This window comes from Protopterus annectens, chromosome 13.part0 (assembly GCF_019279795.1).
Source record: "Protopterus annectens isolate FY-2018-M chromosome 13.part0, PAN1.0, whole genome shotgun sequence".
Classification (NCBI taxonomy): Eukaryota; Metazoa; Chordata; order Ceratodontiformes; family Protopteridae; genus Protopterus; species Protopterus annectens.
In genome coordinates this window covers 1,290,033,104-1,290,052,746 of record NC_056747.1, presented here as the reverse complement: position 1 = coordinate 1,290,052,746, position 19,643 = coordinate 1,290,033,104, and positions in this window count along the sequence as shown.

The following is a 19,643-nucleotide window of genomic DNA, read 5'->3' as shown; positions in this document are numbered from 1 at the left end:
GTATTTTATTAATTTATTTATTCATGTTTGGGTGACTAGGATGTCCATCTAGGTTATGGCCCTTACTCAGTAGGTGCCAGGCAGAAAAGCTCCAATATATACAGATGTCAAGATTCTGGAAACAAAATATTTGTTCTACTTCAGATAAGCTTTTTCATATACATATGCATTGAAGAAGATTATAAAATCGTATTAAATGCATTAACATCGGTGTGTGTCTCTTCTTTTGGCTTTTCCCAGTTAGGGGTTGCCACAGCAGAATTCCGGTCTGCTAATGATTGGCAGTGGATTTTTACAGCGCCGAATTGCCAGCCCGACGCCCAACGTTCAAACAAGGCACACCCAGTCACGCACACACCTACCTGCATGTCTTTAGGTCTTTAGATGTCACTCGACTGCAGGGAGGACATGCAGACTCCACACAGAAGGCACTCCAGCCGAGAATCAAATGGGAGAACCTCTTGCTGTGGGGCGACAGTGCTAACCGCTGCACCACCGTGGCCCTCTGCAGTAACATTGGTAATAAATGAAATTAATTGGCTAACAGGGTATTCTCCGGTTCGATCCTCAGCTTGGGTGCCATCTGTGCGGAGTCTGCATGTCCTCCCTGTGGTCACGTGGATTTCCTCCAGGTGCTCTGGTTTCCTCCCACATTCCAAAGACATGCTGCAGGTGGATTGGACACTCTAAATTGGCCCTGGGTGTGAGTGCGTGTGTGTGTGTGTGTGTGTGTGTGTGTGTGTGTGTGTGTGTGTGTGTGTGTGTGTGTGTGTGTGTGTGTGTGTGTGTGTGCCTTCTGTGGAAGGTTGGGCGCCGGGCTGGCAACTCAACACTGTAAAACTCCACTGCCAATCATGAGCAGACAGGTGATCCGCTGTGGCGACCCCCCAACCGGGAAAAGCCAAAAGAAGAAGAAGAATTGGCTAACAGGGTATATAATCTACTAAATAATGTATTACAATAATAAAGTTTTGATGAAAAAAATTCTGAAGAAGGAATGACTTTGATGCTGATAGCATTCAGTACATGTGAAACACATGTAAAAACATTCCCCAGGATTTAATAAAATCAGTGTACACACCATGTAGAGCCTACACGTATCCGTGTACATGGCCATGGTTCCCCATCGGCAGCGCACCATGCATATTAATGATGGCTCACTTCTGAGGGAGAGCATAGGAACAGGGATATTGAATCCATGTAGGGAGAAGTGTAGAGGCTACCCATGGTTGTGGATGCCTGGTCAGATGTTATGTACAGGGTGAGGCTCCCTGTAATGGTCCACTTTACTGTTGAAATGCTGTGAATTCTTTCAAATGTGTAATATTTTATTTTTATGAATTTATTTTTTAAATTTCTGTATGTTTGCATGGCATGAAGCACAGCAATGCCAAGCTGTGCTCACATAATTCCAAAAAACTAGTCATACAGGATAAGAAAAACTACTTTACCTTGCAGCTGTCCACCGCAAACAACAATCCAAAAAAGTTTTGGAAATCAGTCTCCACTTTACTATCCTGGCACTTTACAAAATCCATCCCCCACACCTGATAAAAGCCCACAGCAAATCTCTCATGATTTTAACACCCATTTCATTACTACTATTCAAAACCTAATCAAAGACCCTACAACAAATTCCTCGCATATTAATAAAACTTCCCCTGCTCTAGACTCCTGCATTAATAATCTAACAGCACCTTCATTCTCCATCCAACCAATTCCAACCTCACAAATATGCAAACTTCTAAATAAACTTAAACCCTGCTCTCTCTCTCTCTCTGCTGACAAACTCCCCCACAAATATTTAAAACTAGCATCAAGCGCAATTGCATACCCAGTCAGTATTCTAATAAATCGGTCTCTCTCTGAATGCTATGTCCCAGACTTATGGAAAACATTTATCATCACCCCACTACATAAAGGTGGAACTTCCCATGACCTGTCAAACTACGGCGCTATCTCAGTACTTTCACCACTATCAAAAATATTAGACAAATGTGTACACAATTACTTAAACATCTCCTAGACAATGACCTTCTCTCTCCCACACAACATGGCTTCCACCCAGCACATAGCACAATTACAGCCCTGCTCTCTTTCCCTGATACTGTTAACAAAGCCCTTGACACTGCTCTCCATACTTCAGTATTTATTTATTTTATTTATTTATTTGCAGTTGGTTTACCAGGATAGTCCATTGGGCCAAGATGAACCCGTTTTCAATGGAGTCCTGGGGAGAAAAGCTCCAGTAACAAGTTACACTGGGTTATACATTAAAAATTACAAAGTTTACAGTAAACAAGTTACACTAGGTTATACATATATATATATTACAAAGTTTACAAGTGACAACAAGTAAGTGTAGTTCTAGAAACCAGGTTAAAATAGGCTTTTGGTTAAGATATAAAAATTTACAAGTGATACAATTTAGTGTGAGACAAGAGTTCTAGTATCAGATTACAAATGTTTTTAGTTTGAGTACAATTATTTAAAGTGTCAAGCAGCATTGTTGTTTCCTAAAGGAATCTGTTTTAACAAATTCATTATGGCTGTTTTCCATGCATGTGTGTTCTGCTGTCACTGCAGTCAAGTATAACACTGTAGTAGTTGTAGAATGCAAAACAAATTCAATCACATCTCCCACTCCAGGAACAAAAGGTATATGATTGAGGTAGCCCATGTTATGAGCAGATATGATTGTGTTTACATTTCACAGACACTTATCAGATATACCAATAAAGTGTTAATCAGCATTGTTGATTCCTAAATAAATCTGTCTAAATACTTCCAGTACGGATTTATTCCTTGTATGTTTGTACTCAGTTGCTGCAGTCAATTGTTACATTTGTTGCAGATGTCCCCTGCAGTCACAGCTATTGGGTTCTATTCCCATGCCTGCCAAGTAAGGCATGGCGGATGTCTAGTTTATGCACTGTACACAAACATGCCTCTCAAGTGTCACAATTTCTCGTAATGTAATTAAAAATGCCTAATCTGGCTGTCACAGGATTACCAAAAAAATGATTACCTGGAATGCAATGTATTACCTAATCCCCTTACAGAACACCTTGGTAGTTATAGACGTCCACATTATGTACCTGCATTTGTTATTGCTTAGCCCATACTGACCCATGTTAACAGCTTGAGAGTAATGTACGAGCTACATCAGCTATAGAAGAATTGTAGTCACTGCACTCAAAACTGACACTGCATGCCTGTAGAGTATTTATTGTCAGTGTTTTCAGGGATATACTCTGCATTGTCAGTAATGGAATGTTTCTCTCTTTCTCTCTCCCCACCCCTTATCTTCATTTATTTAATATCGTTATTTATTATTATGATTTAATATTAACATATTTTGCTAAACTAACTATATTTTGTTAAAATGTGATTTATTATTGTTATGTGTTATTATGATTCAATATTAACATATTTTGTTAAACAAACTGTTTTGTTGGCCTTATGGTTTAATTCTTACTGGCATGATGTTAACATACTGACAATTATGTCACTTAATGCTGTATTACACACAATATACATTAATATGTATTTGGATTGATAAATATGATGTTCCATTCTGTTAATACTAACAATAACTAATTACTAACCTTCACTTATTGCTATACCTCATTTACCACAGCACATCAAGATAGGCTGGTTCCAGCTGATACACCTACCTTGCCTCATCTGGCCATGGCACCAGGTCCCAGCCCATCTGCTGCCTCTGCACTACCTGAGGTGTTGGGTATTACTGCCCCACAAGATAGGGATGGGCCTCCCTCTGGGAGTGGTGGTGGAGGGGGTGTTTTCACCCAGGCTGAGCTGCCAGTTTTGGTGCACAGGATAGTCTACCATGGTTTTGACTGCTGCCTGTACTGGCTTGAGGACATACTGGCCAACCTGGTGGGACAGCCTCACCCTAGTGCCCAGCCTCCACCTCTGCCACTCCCAAGGCAGTGACAGAGCAGTGCAGATAGTCCCATGGGAGGGGGATGTGAGTCACTCTGCTGCCTTGTGGAGGCACATGGTACTTAGATTCCACAACACCCTCCCAATCCAAGGTGTTCACCACTGTCATATGTCACACACCACCCCTGTCTACTGTCTTGTGTGTCTTGTCTGTCTGCAAATGCATCCTCACCTACCTAGCTTACCTCCCCCACATGTACCTATGTCCCTCCTCCAACATTCCACTCTCATCTTAAAATAAAATGGGCACCTGTCTCAAAAAAAATATTGTCCCATACATAGCTCTCCATTTTGCCCATGTGTCTACTGGACACACATAATTTGGTCCAATTGGCTTGACAATGCAGATATGTTGTCCTCTCCCCTCTCTCTGGGGGTGACAGTTCAAAGTCTTGTACAATTTCTGTCGAAGTGCACAGTTGTTGCTGTACAAGAAATGGATAGCTATGGTTCTTTCCTACACCCTTCCTGCACATATCTACCTGCCTTTCACTATGATTTCCCCCCTGCTTGCCCCCCACCCTGTTTCACCACTTTCCTATCTCCCCATTTTTTCTTTTCTTTTTTTTTAGTGTGACAAGTAGAGCAGCTTTGCTAAGTTGTGCCAAATAGAGCTATATTGACTATATGTGACTTTAAAGTTGTAATACAGTTACAAAATAAACACCTGTCCCATATTTCTAACCCAAGAGCATCATTCCTGCAGACCACTGCATTAACCTGCCATGCCACACAACTCTTAATTAAAACAGACAGAAGGTGGGCTGATACAGTGTCTGTCTTGGACCTCTCATTGTCTGTGCTGTAATGTGTGGTTGGAGTTGAGCATCAGACTTATGGATGTAAGTCAGCAACCCCATCTGCTGAGACTCCACATGGTTGTCCACAATCATACTCCTGTAGTGGCAGTACATCCAGCGCTACAGAGGGAAGTGCACTGTCCACACCACAATGTTGCAGGTGATGGGCTTGTGGTCCTTGGCATTCCCGTGGGGGACATGGTCCCAGCAGACAGCAGTCACCATCAGCTACTAGCAGCACTTCTGACCTTGGGCATGGAGGCGCCTGTACAACTCCTGGCAGAGCCAGTTCCCATGTTTGTGGTCAGAAAAGGTGAACTGTCAAGTCTACCATGTATGGCCCAAAGCTGTCCAACATACACACATGTAGGGCTAGTACTGAGCTTGAATGTGTATACACACACACTCACACACCACTATCACATGCTGGTCACCTACAGACAGACACAGCACCTCTCCATTTGTCCATCTAACACACATCCCTTCCTGATTGACACACATGCTGTCTACTATTTGGGCCGGTCTAGGCCTCCAGCACCCCCACACCACACCCTGTGCATGTGATGATACCTGTGCCACATCCCTGTCATCCTTGCCACCAATGCAGGGAAATGAAGCTATGCGTCTGGTGCACAGGGTGACTATTTTAGTTAACATGTACTTATGTAATGTTGTTTTGCTATGCCACTTGTAGTTAATGACATATACTGTATGCTGGCATTTGTCACGAGTACACCACATACTTTTGTGTACCTTATGTTGTATGATGTTGTAATGGCGGTATATTTACATGGTGACAGGTGTGTCATGGACCTGTTTATGTTTCTGTTTCAGGGGTCTGTTGGGATAATCTGTGGATACACAGTGGCAATAAAGCAACACAGGATGGCATGTCAGCACAGCAAAAATATGTATTCAGCAAGGTACAGCACTATAAGTACATGGCTCCATAGGTTCATATGTGTATAACAGGCTAACAAGTACAATAGCGGCATTCACCATACTTATGCATCCCTAATCTGCGAACAGGTCTGCCATTGATAAGTGTCACCAGGGTTTGGGAACTCATATATCTACAAGCTGTGGTGATGGAAATAACCCATCTATAAATATCCTGTGTCCAGTACCGACAGTGTCCTGACACCAGTGATGATTGTCATGTTCTGCATCCCATTGTGTAGTCTGCACATGATGTGTGTCACAGGAGATGTGTGCTTCATATGCATGGGGAGCCTGTTTCATGTAGGGTGTACTGTCTGAGTCACATACCTGTTTCTCCAGCATGTACTACGTATACCACAGTGATGTTGTAGGCATGTAGAACAGGTGAGACATGTGTTAGTCCTGTCATAGATACATGGAAGGTACACAGTGGGATCTGGCACCTCCCTGTATGGAGCCATACACATCTCCTCCAAAGCATGTAAGAGACAGACTATACATGTATGGTCGTGTCATAGACCCCATAGGACATGTTATCAACAATGTGTATTGGTGTACGATGGAACCTGTGTGGCTGCTGCAGTTGTATAATATGCCTGTGTAGTGACATAGCAAGGGTGCCATTGCACACAATGATATGTGTGATGACTGCCACAGACAGCAGAGCAGTAACAGTCTGGGATTTACATCCCAAACCTGTCAGTATAGGTTGTACAACATTGAATGCATCCCCACATCTTACCAAACAGTGAAAGTCAAAGGCTACATTACTCTTTGTGTCCATAACTCCATGTGTAATGACTCAACTGTGTGTGGTGTGCAGACACTACAATATTTTGCAGGGGTGGATGATTTCCCACAGGATAGTATTACGCAGTCGTTGGCATTTATTCTTTGTCAGTGGCTCAGGGAACAACTGACTGTGTCTTAGGTCATCTTGGCTAACTGTTGGTTCTGTATGGGATTCTGTGACAGCTCCTAATATGCATTCACCTGCTAATATACTCAGTCAGAGGTCACTGACAGTGGCTGTGACTACAGAGAGGGAATAGGTAGATGGGGCACACCAATATTGGAGGATGGTGAACTCCAATGGTGACTGGTGTCATTGCAGCATATGTCTCCCAGTGCTATCTTCCCAGAGTATGACTGTCAGACACTTGCCTATACACCAGTTGACATAACACTCTGTACATGACATACACAGTTTCCAGCAAGGCCTGCTGGCCTAATATTGTCATACACTTTGTCAGGCCATGATTGGTGGAGCAAGACATATGTCCGACATCCATTGCATAGTGTAACAGTCAATGGGCTCTGCTGGTTATAGTCAGTAGGCATGATCTGGCCTTGAGTAAAAGTGACAATTTTTTGGTCTAATGTCAGTAAATGTATGACAGTGTTAGTGCTCGTAGCCATGCTAGCTCCTATGATTGCATTTCAGGTTTCATGACTCAGAGATCTGGGGACACTGCTTGGCACTATATGTTAGTTGTCCTCTGTGTAAGTAACTATTGCAGTCACCTCCAGCATGTTGCAAAAAGAGAGTCATGCAAGGTGTCTGTACAGAGCACAGAAAAACATGTTAGGAAAGTGTAATATGTACGCACTGTGTTGCATGGTCATGTTGTGGCTCACTTGTTCAAAGGATGGTCCAGATCCTTACCTACAATGCCCTGCAGCAGTGCCATGACATCCCACACAAGGAAATCATGTGTTTACCAATATGGGTGACCAGTACAACCCCCCCCCCCAATGTGAGGTCCTCCCTGGTGGGATCTGGCTACAGATCAGTCTCCTTAGAACTACCAGCATACACTCCTGCTTGGAAACAATACAGACATATATGTCAAGAAAGCCATTTATTACCTCCTGTGGGATGGTTGACATAGCCTGACTGCACCTCCCAGTTCAGATGGGACAGGCAAGTATGCAGAGCTCTACACCCATGCATTATGTCAGCAGCATTACAACTGCATGAACTTGGCTGTATGTGACAGGAGGGACACAGGGTCATCATGGCTCAGCAAAGCTGACTGGTGGACAACTGCCTTTAGCAGGCTGTACAATAACAAGAAGACAGTGCTGTGTGACAGTTGGGGTGAGGGTGCCCCCCCTAACATGGAGACTTACCTCTGCAGGTAAAAAAGAAGCACATAGTGTTATTGTGATGTTGTATAGACACAGTAAGTGACAAAAGTAGCCACCAAAACAAAGCAGTACCACAATGCACAGTGTAGTTACATGTGAGACCTCAAAGGACAGGCTCAGATTGTGGGTGATGTCATACGTCATGATGTCACATATGATGGGTCTGTACTCATAGCTAACCTGTACTCACACACTGTCTGCATCAACTATACTCCCTTGTCCCCACCACGTGACACATGACATTCCTGCAACCTGTCCCATAACCTCCATATTTACAGAGCAGCTCATAACTGGCTTCTCATTGGAAGTTACACAGCATCTACTGCACATGATAACATTCCAGGCTGCATCCCACATGTGATCTGATGGGGAATACTAACACCATTGGGAAACCCTTGCAATCATACTGACACCACTGGCTGCACACCAGCTGAGTGGACAACAGCAACTATGATACCCTTGCACAGAAGTGGTTCATCTACTAACCAACATAATTATACACCTCTTTGTTTAAGTATCCATCTCTATATGCCCATAGGGGCAATCATCATGGAGCTGATCAGCACATATATATGTGATCTACACACAGCTGACTGTATGCAGTTTGGATGTGTGACAGGGGAAGCATGACTGTTACACATGGTGGACATTTCTGAGGCAGTCACCAAGGACCTTGGTGAGGGTATACAACCCCCTAGAGTGATCCAAGCCATATGACTATATCCTGCACTCAGGCAACATTTACAAAGCACTTAGGCATCCACAATACTGTCATTGTAAGGGTCACTAAGTGGTGCTTTGATGGTACACATATGCAACATAGGGACATCCACCTGCAAGAGCTGATCTCTAAGCACTAGTGCTCAAGATGGTGCAGTCCTGGGTTCTCTACTGCTTGAAATCCATTTAACCACAATACATGTGACTACTGACTGACTGTGGCTAACAATGTTGGCTGATGTCTACAAATTGTGAGCACTCATACAGCCACTGTGGTATGTCACTATCCTGCAAGAGAGTATTGGGAACACATGCCTGTTAACATGCTACTGGCCATAAACTCTATGCAAATATATATGTAGTATCATTTCCATCAGTTAGACCTATGTGCCTGGTAAGTAGCACATCAGTGGTAAGATGTGATGTACATACTCAGGGGTGAAAGAACTGGGCACACATAACTGGCCATACAGGTTTACACCTAATGTGCCTCAGATCACTATGTCTCTGCAGTGGTATGGCAGGAATCATATGACATAGCTGAGGCTGCAGTCACCTGTAAGTGACATACTCATAACCACCAAGTACTCTTCCCTCAGCATGCCAATATCTGAGTGCAACGGCCATTTGATGATGTATCTTTCCAAGCATTACTGGAAATTGCACACAACAGTATGGTCCCTTACAAGGACACTTCACGTCTTCAGTATGTGTTCAATAGGGATCATCTGCAATGAGTGTCATTGTTGCCTGTGGCATATAGACTACTCAGAGGTGAGGCATATGAGGCAATAGGTGACCCTGCTTGATTGCATATGCTGGCTATCTGTAGGAGGCATAGTAGATGGATAACTCGCCATGTAAGGACATTAACCTCATATGTGATGTTAGTACTACATGCTTGTGGAGAGATTTGTTCATCAGACTTAAACACCCTTGAAACAGAACTCAGCCTAATGGCACACAGACCACCTCAGTGCACCTTAGCACATGCCATCTGTATGATTGGCTGGGCGACTGTCATCTCAACACAGGGCATCTGTCTGTGTCCTTCATGGACTGGGGCAATATGTGCTGATCCTGTAACTATGGGTATAGATGTCTATGATTGTGAGGGCTGTATGGCCATTATGGTAGTGAAGTTCAAACGTCCTATGGTTCCATAACATGATGTAAAATGCACTAACAGACTCACACACAAACACGGCTGCATTGAGGCTAGCACAACTTCCAATCACTGCGTACAGGATACACCAAGGTACACACATAGTGCAAATTGGGAGTATGTAGATGAGAACACTTACCTATGTACTGGCACACACTACAGATCACAGTACATGATGCATGTAACACACCTCATGTCTGCTAGTACTATCAGTTTAGGACATATTATGCTTGATGACACCAGCAGGCCTTGTTGTGATCAGCCCTTTGGTGGAGGGGGGTCACCTCACATGTTACAAATAAATTATTTCAAAACGCTACCTATTTCTAAGTTACCAAGGTGATCATATTTATGCTACATGGACATAAACACACACACACACACACACACACACACACACACACACACACACACACACACACACACACACACCAAGTACCCTGGAGAGAGATTAAAGCCCCTATCTATCTAGTCTTACACATTACAGCTCACACTACTTATCATACATGCCATGGCTTAAGTCTGACATGACACTGTCAGCTGATAGCCTTAAGGTGGATGACATCATCAGACCTTGCAGAAGAGGGCAGTTTGGAAGCCAACAACAAGTTACAGGGCTAAAAGGTGTATAACTATTGCAGGTGTATAGCCCATGAAGGCATGTCAGTTGTTTGACAAGGGGGATACACACACAAACCCCAAGTAGTCGGTAGTGAGATTAGAACCCCTACCTATTTAGTCTTGCACATTATAGCTCACAGTAATTATTGCATGCACCACAGCTTAAGTCTGATATAACACTCTCAGCTGGTAGTCTTAAGGTGGATAACATCATCAGGCCTTGTAGAAGAGGGCAGTTTGGAAGCCAGCAGCAAGTTACAGGGCCATAAAGTGCATAACCATTGCAGGTGGATATCCCAAGAAAGTATGTCACACACACACACACACACACACACACACACACACACACACACACACACACACACACACACCCTAGCTCACAGCACTTATCACACATGCCAAAGCTTAAGTCTAATATAACACTCTCAGCTGGTAGTCTTAAGCTGGATGACATCATCAGGCCTTGTAGAAGAGGGCAGTCTAGAAGCCAGCAGCAAGTTACAGGGCCAAAAAGTGCATAACCATTGCAGGTGGATAGCCCATGAGAGCATGTGAGTTGCTTTACAGGAGGTACACACATGCACCATGTAGCCTGGCGTGAGATTAGACCCCCCTACCTATCTAGTCTTACACACTGTAGATCATAGTATCTATCGCACACACCATGACTTAAGGCTGATATGACACCGTGATCCAGCAGGCACAGGTGTCTGTAGTTAAATGGATTATGCACATTTGCGCCCTTAGTCTGGATCCTTTGAGCAACCATATGGATGTGTGATAGTGCAGATTTACCCAACATTATTAGGGTATGTAGGACAATACAGACATCCACACACATATTTATGTATATGACAGGGATGTATATATAAATGATGCTGTGTGTGTGTGTGTGTGTGTGTGTGTGTGTGTGTGTGTGTGTGTGTGTGTGTGTGCGTGTGATATGTATATGTGTTATGTGTGTGTTATGTAGATATATGGGGAGAGTCTATGTATCATTTTAATATATATAGCTATATATATATATATATATATATATATATATATATATATATATATATATCAGCATATATCTATTTGACACTACATAGAGATAGATATACTATGCATGTGGGAGAGAGATAGTGACAGACAGATATGTAGACATATATGCTGCAACAACAAATAAACATTCCCAAAGTCTTATGACAAAATAACAAAAAAATGCCAGTGAATAACAGCTCTACTTTCCACCAAGGATTTATTTCACAAACAGAATTCTGTTTGTGAAATAAATCCTTGGTGGAAAGTAGAGGTGTTATTCACTGGTATTTTTTTTGTTCTTTTGTCGTAAGAGAATGTAGACATATATGTTTGTATGCATAGACATATCTATACTTAACAGGTCATTTTAATGAAGGGGCAACAGAATTGTGCTCATTTTAACTACATGTCTGGGCATGCCCAGTGGGACTGCCAGTACTTATAAAGTGACTCCAGAACACAGCTACCTGTACTCCAGTCTGGGATTTTGTGTTACAGGCACTGACATCTGTCCCTGTTTCTGCAGTACTGCACTTCACTCAAAATCTCCACAGCATTCCCTAGCTGTTTGCTGTACTTAATATGTGACTGAGGTTCATAATGTTACCCACACACAGACTGACAGTCTGTAAAAAGACCAGCACAATAATACCTCACATGCAAAAAATGTGACTATTTCCAAATTAGAACCATCAATACTATCACCCATGCTAACTTCCCTAGTCCACTGAGCCATACAAGTTGCCAGATAGAGAGGAGTCATTTATCACACAACCAACAGCATACATATGTACGTTGTTATTCCTGCTTTATGTGTGACATACAATGTGTGATCAAGTTCTATGTTACAACCCTGAGATTAAGATCCAAAAAATGCCAGAAATCCAAGTAACACGACTCCACAGCCACCAGGAACAAAAAACAAAATCTGATGTGAAATGCGAAAATCTTTTATTCAAGTAGGTCCAAGAAGAAATAAACACAAGCGCTTTCACTCAGGATAATCCTGAGCTTTTTCAAGTGAGTACAGAAGCATTTGCTGAAGCCAAACCCTTTTATATAACCATAGGTAACACATTAATTGAAAACAGGTGTTGTCAATCAGTTGTTAGATTCCTTAAAGGGGGTTTGCATTAAATGAAACATGAGATAAAAGCTTGTATTATTAAAAGTATATATATGTTTGACAGCTGGATTATGCTTGTAAAATTACAAAACATTAAAAACACTGTTTCAAATTTAATAAAATCAAAGTTAAAATGTTTTAAAAAGCTGCTATTGGAAACATTGGAAATCCATGAGTTTTGATGAACCTGGAAGGTGAAATTCTGTTAGAAGTGTGAGGGAGCATATAGTGTTAGTTTGTAATCGGGATCTTGATTCTTTTTCATAGTTCACATCAAAAAGGACACCCTAGACCAAGTGTCAGGTTGTCATACCAAAGAAAAAGGCATGGGAGTTAAGGAGAGGGAAAATAGTGAATCTTGAGTCCCTAAGTCATGCGTTATAATAAAATGCGCACCTACCAAGTGGTAGTGAAAGAAGGGCATAATATTAGGAAACATGGGACAACAGAACTAATTAGTTACAGTGGAATAACTATAATCGTGCCCTTCTAAGCTTTAAAACGGTTTTAATACTAATAGTCCCGTTCAATCCAGGTGGTCTCCCTGCATCTAACCTTAATTGCCATACTAGCTCACGGTACTCGAGGGTGGATTCCCAGTCACCACCCCTGAGATCCGGTTCCACTTGTTCTAAAACAAAGAATTTGATGATACTACCTGGGCAAAAAAGGGAATGCTTGTAAAAGGCATTAGTTGCTTTCTGTTTAGCCATATCATATAAGTGTTCATAGATCCGTCTCCTGAATTCTCTTTCAGTCTTCCCCACGTAGAAACTCGAACACATAGTACAAATACCCAGGTATACCAAACCCTGAGATTGCCTGGTCTGCTGCTATACCATTGCTGACTTACTGTTAAGACAGTTATATGGGAACACTGCTGTGTTAGGGATAGGGGTAACAACAGCACGTGATCTGCTGGGGTAGACAGTAGTCCAAATATCATGTGAACCCACTGTTTAACATCCCCCTTGACTGGTGAATATTCTAACCATGAGCCTTAGTGATTATTAGGGAACACATACTATTGGACTGGGTATCTGTAGCCCCATGTGAACGTTACTTCTGTCCACATAGCCCACTATATTTCCTTGCATAAATGCAGCAGATCCATACATACAAGACCACATTATAGTAATCCTTACAAGTAGTGTGTAGGTTAGGGACTTATCTTGTGAATTAACAGTTGACAGGACTGTAGTTCAGGGCTGACTCTGTGTGATGCAAGCAGTACACAGCCAATACATGGATAGGTACATGTTGTATGTGTTGCCTGGCATCAAAAATTTTAATATATGTATGTGAGTAGGAGTAAGGTGTCAGTCCCTAGGGCCCTAGGTTGTCAGTGAATGTGCTATGCATTATCTCTTAGCCAAAACCAGGGCATACTGGGCATGCCTACATCTGCCTATAGGGGCATCATCAGGGCATTCCTCCTCAGAGTCCTCCTGTGACTGTGGCTTTGGTGACCCAGGCAGTGGTAGGGGTTGTGTATTCCATCCCATATCTAATCCTGCTGCAGCTGTTTCCCAGGATCATATTGTGTAGCATGGCACATACTGTGAACCTATGTGCACATGTGGCTGGAGAGTACTGCAAGGCTCCAGCAGATATATCGAGGCACTAAAACTGTGACTTCAGAAGGCCAAACACAAGCTATATGATGTTCCTAGTTTGTGCATGTACCTCACTTTGGTGTTCTTCCTTGGGTGTGTGTACATTTCTGATGGGTGTCATCATCCACGGTTCCAATGCATAGCCAGCATCCCCCAGTAAATGGCCGTGTGGGATGTCCCCCCTAGCAAACATCTTGATGAAGGTTGAGTTGTATAACTCCTACCACTGCAGCTCACTACACATCCATTATTACTGGACATATCATGGACACTAGAAAAAATGGCTAATACTGACTCTTTGTTACAGCCATAATAAATAAAATCATAGTGCATGTCACTGACATCCTGGCATGTTGCATCATTAACCACACCAATGGTCTCCTCCCTGTTACTGTATATGAACACCTCCTGGCACCAGACCAATGCTCTCCACCTCTCTACTGTGAGTACACACACCTTTTGGCACCATAGAAATGTTCTGCACTGCCCTACTATATGTCCACATATTTTGGAAACACATCAAAGACTTCTACATCCTACTGTGTGCAAACACCTCCTGGCAGCACACCAGTGCTCTATACCCCATACTGTGTGCAACCACCTCTTGGCATAAGACTAGATTTCTCTACCACCTACTTTGTACAAACTCCACCTGGCAAAGAAGCAACACCAACTGCCCAACAAGAACCTTTAGCTCATGGTGATACACTTAGCACCTCCAGCTGTCCCGTGGCATTATGGACATGGTCTGTAATGGTCATGAACTTCCATGTTGTCCCAATATATTTGATACATTTGGCCAACATAGAAATAGTATGTTCAAGAGACGTATGACAGAATTTTGCAGCTGAAAATATTCAGCATGCCACAGTAAATGTTTTTATTTCACAGTACTGGGACAAGTATAAGGTCAGTGACACTGTATGCCTCAGCTACACTTCATTCATGAAAGGAGACAATGTGAATGATATGTATAAATGCATTTAAGTACCATGGTCCATTTTGTGACAGCATGCATGTTGTGGTGATGTATCTGCACATTACAGCAACAGGACATATGTATGTGCAGATGGCTTTTTACATCACACACAAAAATGCAACACATCACCCTTACCATCAGCAGAAACACACTGCATGACTTCAACATGTACCTACAGCTCTGGCAGACTATCCCCCTATTGTATGGCAGTGAATAAAAAGCATGCAAGACAGCATGTGTAAATGCTTCAGACATATAGAAAGGAACAAACACACATACACACAACACTACAACCTGTGAGAGATGCACTTATCTAGCCAAACTGGAAGTAAAGCTCTCTCCAACCAAGACTGAACCTGACAGCCATGAGGAGAAGGTAAACGTTTGCACCACACCACACTCTTCACATAGTCTCACTAAATCTACACCACCAAAATCCACACATAGTAACACAAAAACATTCGCAGAGGCTCTCAATAATAATCTCTCAAAGCAACAGAGACCTCCAAAGCAGAAACGCAAGCAACCTCCATCCCCCAACACAACCCAAATGACACATAGCCCACAGACTCAGTGTGCCAAGGCAAAACAAAGTACCCAACATACTAGTCATGGGTGACTCTATAGTCAGGCACACTGATGTCCCACTCACCAGGCTAAACAAGGGAAAGGTTACTGTCAACTGCCTGTCGGGTGCCAGGATCTGCCACATAACCCACACACTCAGGTCACTCCACAACAAGTACAAATATGACTCTGTCATTGTCCATGTTGGTGTGAATGACCTGAGATGTATCTCCTTGGACTACATGAAAAGAGACATGGAAGAGCTCTCCGATCTTGTAGTCCAGGCAGGTATGACCCTAGCACTGAGTAGCATTCTGCCATCACCCAGAATAATACCGCAGTACAAAGACAAAATGATTGACTTCAACAATTGGCTAAGCTTCTGGTGTCATTCTAAGGGAATCCAGTATCTGTCTGCTTGGGATGGCATGGTCGACAGACCACAATGCTTTGCCACAGATGGCCTGCACCTGTCGCCCCTGGGATTCCGGACACTGGCTAAGGCTCTTGCTGCCCTTATAGTTCCTTTTTTAGGCACGGTTCAAATGACAAATTCACCATCGTAGCAGGAACAGGCAAGCAAAAACTGAGGGTAATGCTACTCAGTGCTAGAAGTCTAAATCTCAAAATGCACTCACTCAAGGCACTCCTTAAAATGGAGAACATCGATATCTGTGCAGTGGCTGAGACCTGGTTCAAGGCCCCAGAAAGCACCCCTGCACAACCAGGCTATAACTCATACCACACTTTTCAGCCATGTAACCTGGACCAAAACACCAAAGGAGGAGGCGTGTCTATATTCATTAAGGATATCCACACCTCCAGGCTAGTTGCTCAGCATAATGCATCCAAGGTTATCCAAGTGCAACTAAGTCTGGGAAAAACTGCAATGCAAATTGTAGCTTGATACAGATCCCCCACCATGCCCCAGGATTCCCACTCCTCTTTTCTTAATGTACTGGAAAATATTAGGGTTCAACCAAACACCCTAATAATGGGTGACTTCAACTACCCTACTATTAACTGGGAAAACTACTTGTGTACCAACTCCTTAGCTCAATGCTTTCTGGATCAACTTATCCACACCCCCACCAGGAGCAACAATATCCTAGACCTAGTCATTACCAACATGAGTCACCGATGTTCCACACCTGAAGTCAACTCCTCGTTGGTCCGATCCGACCATAAGCTAATCACCCTTGATATCCACATCCCGCCCCCACCCCCCATTAAGGAAACCACGGTAAACAAATTCTCCAAAGCCAACTTCATGCTTCTTAAGACAGAAGTGGTGAACTTCATGACACCCATGCAGATGGACAATACAGTTACGACTACTGACTCCTACACAAATGCACTCTATAAGCACTTACACGAGTGCATGGATCATGCTATCCCAAAAAAAACCAAGACGCTATCCTCCAAAAAAAAGAAGCCAATCTGGTGGTCCCCTGCCATACACAAACTGTACAACAGAAGGAAGAAACTGTTGCAAAAGAGAGTAAAATCCCATGAGTGGAGGAGCTCCCTGGTCAACCTCAGTAAGAAGCTGAGATCCCTTATAAGATCCTCCAAAGCTAGCTACGAAAACTAAATCGCCACTAATTCTAAGGACAACCACAAAGCATTCTATAGCTATGTCAAGAATCTCAATGTCAAGACCCAGGTCTGCTCTGAGTTACAGCACAACGGCATGAAAATTACAGAACCAACTGATATTGCCAATATCCTGGCAGATAGGTTCAGTTCTAACTTTACCCCTCCCTCACCCCCTAAAGGGCCCATATCTATACAGGAAGAATTCAGAGTCCCTGTAATCACAACTACACAGGTAAAAGCTGCACTCTCTAAAGCCAAAAACACAGCATCTATGGGACCGGACAACATCCCAGGCTGCGTTTTACACGAACTTCAGAACGAACTTCCTCCCCACTTAAGCACCATGTTCAATAATAGCCTCACAACAGGCTTTTTGCCCACTGAATAGTGCACAGCAACAGTTATCCCACTCCACAAAGAGGGAGCCACCACTGATCCCGGGAACTATCGAACTATTAGCCTGATGAGCCTGGTCTGCAAGGCCATGGAACGTATCATCATGAAACTCATTAACAAAGACATTGGTAACCTCCAAACTCTGGATCCCACCCAATTCGGATTTGTGAAAGGCAGATCAATTATCCTGAACCTGATCGACTTCTTTGAGGCAGTCACCAAAGCCATAGATGAGGGTAAGGTGGTTCACACAGCCTATATTGACCTCACCAAAACTTTTGGCACCATCCCCCATTCTGGAATTATAGCTAAACTCACTAAACTAGGTATAAATCCCTACGTCACAGGATGGATTGCCAACTGGCTCACTGACAGAACCCACACTGTAAAAGTTGCAGACTCCAAATCTGACCTCAAAGCAGTGACAAGTGGAGTACCACAGGGTTCCGTCCTGGGACCTCTCCTGTTTTGTATCTACATCTCTGAAGTACAGGCTAACACAGAAGGCCTCTGGTTAATGAAGTTCGCAGATGACTGCAAACTAGGAGCCATAGTCAAGTCCCCAAATGATGTAGACAACCTACAGAAGGGCCTCGCTGAGACAGACTCCTGGTGTCAGAGCCATGGCCTCAAGCTCAATGCCAAAAAGTGCAGTGTCATCCCCTTTGGTAAAAACTCTGTACCCATGAACTACCACATAGGCAGCAATCTACTTAACACTGAATGTGCGATAAGAGACCTTGGCACCCAGGTGGACAGTAGACTCTCCTTTGATAGTCACATCGCCACAGTAGTCAGGAAGTCCTTCTACATGGCACACCTCATCATAAAAGGGTTCTCATCCAGGAAAAAGAAGTCATTGTACCTCTCTACTCGACACTCATTAGACCCATTATAGAGTACAATGCCCCTTTTGGAATTTACCTCACAAGACATCTGCAGCAGCTGGAAAGGCCACAGAAGTACCTCACAAAGAGGATTACTAACCTCAAACAAATGCCCTACACTGACCATCTCAAAAAACTCCAGCTTTACTCCATAGCATATCGCCTACTCCGAGGTGATCTCTGTCTAACATATAAAGCTATGTCAAACTCAGAGCTGTTGGCCATGCTACACCTAAAGAAATCCCAATCCCTCCAAACTACATGCTTTAGGGACCTAAACCGTGTCACCACAATAAACAGGACATGCTGGAGGGATAGATTCCTGTCCCCGAGACTTCCCATACTCTGGAACAGGCTACCCATCTATGTCAAGCAAAGTTCTTCATTAGCACTCTTCAAGAAAAATCTTGATGAGTGGATGGGAAATAGGAAGTACACCCTGGGGATCACTTCTGTGTCTCTGCTCGACAGTGGCACAGGAAAATAACTTTCTTGGGTGGCGTAGGCCAGGGAACCTTGTTAGCTAGGCTTACGTAGGCCCTTGGGCCGATAGCCTAGTACCTACCTATGAACCTATGAACCTATACATCAAATGTGCATCCATTAGTAATTCAGCACTGATACAGATGCATATAACAGCAGAACAGGCAGTAAACATCACACAGTTGATACACAAAGGTAGAGTTTTGTTTACACAGCATTCATAGGATCATAGGATGTTACTAGCCTATTGGCCCCGAGATGCTTACAAGTCTAGCCAAGAATTTAGCCCAGGTTCTGACAAGTCAGCACCTGATGCCCCTGTCCAGCAGGGATACAGGCAAATTCCAGGGGTGTAATTTCTGTTCCCCATCCAATTATCTAGGTTGCGCTTAAAACGGGTTAATGAGGTTCTCTGCTCGATGTGGAGAGGGAGTCCATTCCACAAAAGGAGGAGTCTCTGGGACACAAATCTGTCCCACCAACAAGTCCTATTGATGTCACAGACCAGGTTGAGGTCACGCATGTGGGTTACTCAAGTGGAGCTTGAGTTGCGGATATGCAGCAGTCCCATCAAGGCGGGGTCTGAGATTGCTTTGTAT